Raw genomic sequence first — 6,483 nt, forward strand, 5'->3', positions numbered from 1 at the left:
AGCTCTGTAAGTACATGGGTGGCGCTGTGGTCTAAACAACGAGCCTAGGGCTTGCCGATCAGAAGGTCGGTGGTTTGAATCCCTGTGACGGGGGGAGCCCCCGTTGCTCGGTCTCAGCTCCTGCCAACGTAGCTGTTCAAAAGCACATCAAAGTGCAAGTTGATAAATAGGTACCACTCTGGCGGGAAGGTAAACGGCATTTTCGTGTGCTGCTCTGGTTTGTCATGCTGGCCACATGACCTGGAAGCTGTATGCCGGCTCCCTCAGCCAGTAAAGCGAGATGAGCGCCACAACCCCAGAGTCGGTCATGACTGGACGTAATGGTCAAGGGTCCCTTTACCTTTTAAGGAGAATATGGGGTCTCCTAACAACTCTCAACCCCCTTAACAAACTACAGCTCCCAGGATTCTTAGAGGGAAGCCATGAATGTTGGTTTGATACTGCTTTGAAAGTATAGTGAAGATGGGACCTCAGTATCTTATGATGGAAGAAGGCTTTGCTTTTAAAAATCCAAGCAGAACTGAAGCAATCTATCAGTTCATTCGGTAAAAGGTAAATTTTAAATGCCATTGCATGTCAGCTGTTAAGTATAGTCAACTATTGAATGGCATTGCAAGTTATCTGAGAAATAAAGGAAAATACTACTCACTGTTTCATGTCAGCTATTAAATACCACTGAATGCCAGCTCAAATATAAGTAAACATTTAAAAGAATGTCGTGTGGCATCTTTCAGAACTCTGCCACATATCAACTATCAAATGGAAATATCAACTGTGTAACGAAAGTTCAAAAAATATTTGAATTGTATCCATCAAAAATCTATGGAGAGTATTTCAGAAAATTTATTTCCGCTTTAAAGCAAATGTTTATGGGCCTATGGTGCAGGCAGTGATGAACACGTTCTCTGTGATCTCAGGTGATAAGGCAGACTCATTACCTCATTGTGAGCAAAACTTGGAAAAGCTTCGTTTTGCTGATTGGGCTTAGACTCCAATTAACCTTGCCTGATTTTGCTGTAACATTGGCTTCGTACTGGGATTTCTCTGGCCTCATTGCTGAATTACTTCATCCTTTGGTGCCGGCTCTGCTCCTTTCAACCTTGCCTTTAGCACAGAACACTGCCTTCCTTATTTGTATGAATAACAGGCAGCAGACCCGATACTGATGAGATGAAAATGATAACATGGTGGAACCAGGGAAGCAAGAAGAGAGAGCGCCTTTTTCTCCTGTTGCTCCGACTGTATTTTGGGTGTGTTTTATTCCCTTTTCATAAGCGACCTCCTTTCTTTTTCCTTCCTTCTCTGCCGAACCCCCGCCCCCGCCCCCATCCCCCCTTTCAAGTCACCTCTAATTGAGAAAAACAAATGCAACAAATCTTTTGGAGCGTTAGTGTGAACAAGCTCCTCCATTGGCTGCCTCCCCTTTCCTCTTTGGTTTCATGGAAGACTAAAGATAAGCTGTTTTCTGCCTCAGGAAATAAAACTGCGGAGGATATTCGCACACACACCCCAATTAATTTAATCAACCCACACCCACTGGAGGGGCCAAACGATCTGGAGGGAAACTGTAATATGCTAAAAGCCTGTAGCTGTGCACAAATACACACACACACACACACAGTCAGGCTGTGCTCCTCCAGCTAATTCTTGTGCTAACAGAGATTATCTCCATGCTAAAAAGACAGCAGAAAAAATGGCTTGAATAAGACCCAGAGATGGACAAATTTGCCAATTTCACATTGTCCCTGTTTCCAATATTCCTATTCTTAAGAAAAAGTTGCCATATTCTGTATCACTTTGCACTTTTTTTCAGGCCTCACAAAAATTCACCAGCACTTCTCCCCCTATACATATTTTTGCAAGGCATCTCCTTGGATACATTTATTTATTTCATAAAATATTACTATTAAATTAATTACATCCCCTTCAGTAGCAGGTCCCAGAGTAGGTTACAGGAAATTAGGTAAAGGTAAAGGGACCCCTCAGTAGCATGTTGGACATGCTACTGAGGAAGAGCGGAGGACAAGTACAAGTAGATTCAGAGCTGATGAAGCGGCTGGGCCAAAGCCGAAAGGACGCTCAGTTGCGGATATGCCTGGAAGCGAAAGGAAAGTCCGATGCTGTAAAGAAAAATATTGCATAGGAACCTGGAATGTAAGAACCATGAGTGGAGGTAAGCTGGATGTGGTCAAAAATGAGATGACAAGAATAAATATTGACATCCTGGGCATCAGTGAACTAAAATGGAAGGGAATGGGCGAATTCAGTTCGGGTGACTATCATATCTACTACTGTGGGCAAGAATCCTGTAGCAGAAATGGAGTGGCCCTCATAGTCAACAAAAGAGTGGCAAAAGCTGTAATGGGATGCAATCTCAAAAATGACAGAATGATCTCGATACGAATCCAAGGCAGACCTTTTAACATCACAGTAATCCAAGTTTATGCACCAACTACCGGTGCTGAAGAAAGTGAAATTGACCAATTCTATGAAGACCTACAACAACTTCTAGAAATGACACCAAAGAAGGATGTTCTTCTCATTACAGGGGATTGGAATGCTAAAGTAGGGAATCAAGAGATAAAAGGAACAACTGGCAAGTTTGGCCTTGGAGTTCAAAATGAAGCAGGGCAAAGGCTAATAGAGTTCTGTCAAGAGAACAAGCTGGTCATCACAAACACTCTCTTCCAACAACACAAGAGACGACTCTACACATGGATATCACCAAATGGGCAGCATCGAAATCAGATTGATTATATTCTCTGCAGCCAAAGATGGAGAAGCTCTATACAGTCAGCAAAAACAAGACCTGGAGCTGACTGTAACTCAGATCATCAGCTTCTTATAGCAAAATTCCAGCTTAAACTGAAGAAAGTAGGAAAAAGCACTGGGCCAGTAAGATACAATCTGAATCAAATCCCTTATGAATACACAGTGGAAGTGAGGAACAGGTTTAAGGATTTAGATTTGGTGGACAGAGTGCCTGAAGAACTATGGATGGAGGCTCGTAACATTATACAGGAGGCAGCAACGAAAACCATCCCAAGGAAAAGGAAATGCAAGAAAGCAAAATGGCTATCCAACGAGGCCTTACGAATAGCGGAGGAGAGGAGGCAAGCAAAATGCAAGGGAGATAGGGAAAGATACAGGAAACTGAATGCAGATTTCCAAAAAACAGCAAGGAGAGACAAGAGGGTCTTCTTAAATGAGCAATGCAAAGAAATAGAGGAAAACAATAGAATGGGGAAAACCAGAGATCTGTTCAAGAAAATTGGAGATATGAAAGGAACATTTCGTACAAAGATTACCATAATCAAGGACAAAAGTGGTAAGGACCTAACAGAAGCAGAAGACATCAAGAAGAGGTGGCAAGAATACACAGAGGAATTATACCAGAAAGATATGGAGGTCTCGTACACCCCAGGTAGTGTGGTTGCTGACCTTGAGCCAGACATCTTGGAGAGTGAAGTCAAATGGGCCTTAGAAAGCACTGCTAATAACAAGGCCAGTGGAAGTGATGATATTCCAGCTGAACTATTTAAAATTTTAAAAGACGATGCTGTTAAGGTGATACACCCAATATGCCAGCAAGTTTGGAAAACTCAGCAATGGCCAGAGGATTGGAGAAGATCAGTCTACATCCCAATTCCAAAGAAGGGCAGTGCCAAAGAATGCTCCAACTACCGCACAATTGCGCTCATTTCACACGCTAGCAAGGTTATGCTTAAAATTCTACAAGGCAGGCTTAGGCAGTATGTGGATCGAGAACTCCCAGAAGTGCAAGCTGGATTTCGAAAGGGCAGAGGAACCAGAGACCAAATAGCAAACATGCGCTGGATTATGGAGAAAGCTAGAGAGTTCCAGAAAAACGTCTACTTCTGCTTCATTGACTATGCAAAAGCCTTTGACTGTGTCGACCACAGCAAACTATGGCAAGTTCTTAAAGAAATGGGAGTGCCTGATCACCTCATCTGTCTCCTGAGAAATCTCTATGTGGGACAAGAAGCTACAGTTAGAACTGGATATGGAACAACTGAGTGGTTCAAAATTGGGAAAGGAGTACGACAAGGTTGTATATTGTCTCCCTGCTTATTTAACTTATATGCAGAATTCATCATGCGAAAGGCTGGACTAGATGAATCCCAAGCTGGAATTAAGATTGCCGGAAGAAATATCAACAACCTCAGATATGCAGATGACACAACCTTGATGGCAGAAAGCGAGGAGGAATTAAAGAACCTTTTAATGAGGGTGAAAGAGGAGAGCGCAAAATATGGTCTGAAGCTCAACATCAAAAAAACCAAGATCATGGCCACTGGTCCCATCACCTCCTGGCAAATAGAAGGGGAAGAAATGGAGGCAGTGAGAGATTTTACTTTCTTGGGCTCCTTGATCACTGCAGATGGTGACAGCAGTCACGAAATTAAAAGACGCCTGCTTCTTGGGAGAAAAGCAATGACAAACCTAGACAGCATCTTAAAAAGCAGAGACATCACCTTGCCGACAAAGGTCCGTATAGTTAAAGCTATGGTTTTCCCAGTAGTGATGTATGGAAGTGAGAGCTGGACCATAAAGAAGGCTGATCGCCGAAGAATTGATGCTTTTGAATTATGGTGCTGGAGGAGACTCTTGAGAGTCCCATGGACTGCAAGAAGATCAAACCTATCCATTCTGAAGGAAATCAGCCCTGAGTGCTCCCTGGAAGGACAGATCGTGAAGCTGAGGCTCCAATACTTTGGCCACCTCATGAGAAGAGAAGAATCCTTGGAAAAGACCCTGATGTTGGGAAAGATTGAGGGCACTAGGAGAAGGGGACGACAGAGGACAAGATGGTTGGACAGTGTTCTTGAAGCTACGAACATGAGTTTGACCAAACTGCGGGAGGCAGTGCAAGACAGGAGTGCCTGGCGTGCTCTGGTCCATGGGGTCACGAAGAGTCGGACACGACTAAACGACTAAACAACAACAACAACAAAAGGGACCCCTGACCATTAGGTCCAGTCGTGACCGACTCTGGGGTTGCACGCTCATCTCGCATTATTGGCCAAGGGAGCCGGCGTACAGCTTCGGGGTCATGTGGCCAGCATGACTAAGCCGCTTCTGGCGAACCAGAGCAGCACTGTAGCGGTTCCTATTTATCTACTTGCATTTTGGCATGCTTTCAAACTGCTAGGTTGGCAGGAGCTGGGACCAAGCAACGGGAGCTCCCCCCCCCCGTCACAGGGATTTGAACCCCCGACCTTCTGATCAGCAAGCCCTAGGCTCAGTGGTTTAACCACAGCGCCACCTGAGTCCCTAAAAACAGATTTTTCTGTTGGCATGTGTCCCTCTCGAGAGAGAATGGTGTGTGACTCCATTGCATTAGAGGCACCGAAGTGAGTGTGACCTCCTCGGGGGGGGGGAAGCCTGGGCATGGGCGTACCCAGGATCAAAGCTAGGGGGGCACACCAGCCACACCCCCAGCCATGGCCCCCAGCCACACACCCAAGCCACCCGACTGGCTAGCTGGCAATGACGTGGCCAGGATCCCCCCAGGAGGCATGGTCAAAGTCCACACACCCCAGAGAAAAGGGGGCCATTTACAAGGCAGCACACAGAGCCACCCACACTTGCACTCCTGCCTTGCCTGCTCCTTTAATGGAAGCAGTGACTAAAATGAGGCAGCAGCTGCCTCCATTGAAAGAAACCTGGACCTGGACCTGGGCTAACTTCAGCCCACACTCTTTCAAGTCACAGCGAGCACAGAAAGTGCTGCCCCACAATGCTCTGCGGCACCTCATTTGCGTACATGCAAAGGAGGTGCCGCAGAGAATTGTGGGGCAGCACTTTTTGCGCTGTGCTTGCTGTGACTTGAAAGAGTGTGCAAATGAGGTGCCACAGAGCATTGTGCTGCATACATGCAAATGAGGTGCCACAGAGCATTGTGGGGCAGCACTTTCTGTGCTCGCTGTGACTTGAAAGAGTGTGGGCTGAAGTTAGCCCAGGTTTAGGTCCAGGTTTTTTTCAACAGAGGCAGCTTTGCTGCCACTGCTGCTGTTTTGTTTCAGCCAAGCAGGCTGAGGCGGAGCACAGCAGGCAGTGTCCCTGCCTGTCCTCTCCAGCTGCCCTGCTTCTAGGGGGGGCAGCTGCCTACCCCTGCCCCATGGTGGGTACGCCCATGAGCCTGGGTAGTGTGTATGGAGGTCCTGGGATGGCCAGACAAAGAGACCTCCCTCTCAGCCTCACTGATGTGGTCCAAAGGAAAGCAGAGCAATACGTTTGGCACCAGCTTGGCTGCAGGAGTTGCCAGAAGGAGGTGGGCAAGGTGCCACTCTGGATTTGTGCAGAGTTTACTCCTTAGGCTTTTCTTCTCCAGAAGATATCTTACAAGGCAGTGGAGATTTAGGATCAGAGTTTGCCTTCTCCTAGATGGGCTAGCTTCCCTGGTGGATGAGCCCCATCTGCCTCTCATTTCCCTCTACAGCAGGCACGTCCAACAGGTAG

This window comes from Zootoca vivipara, chromosome 3 (genome assembly GCF_965207765.1).
Source record: "Zootoca vivipara chromosome 3, rZooViv2.hap1.1, whole genome shotgun sequence".
NCBI classification, from domain to species: domain Eukaryota; kingdom Metazoa; phylum Chordata; class Lepidosauria; order Squamata; family Lacertidae; genus Zootoca; species Zootoca vivipara.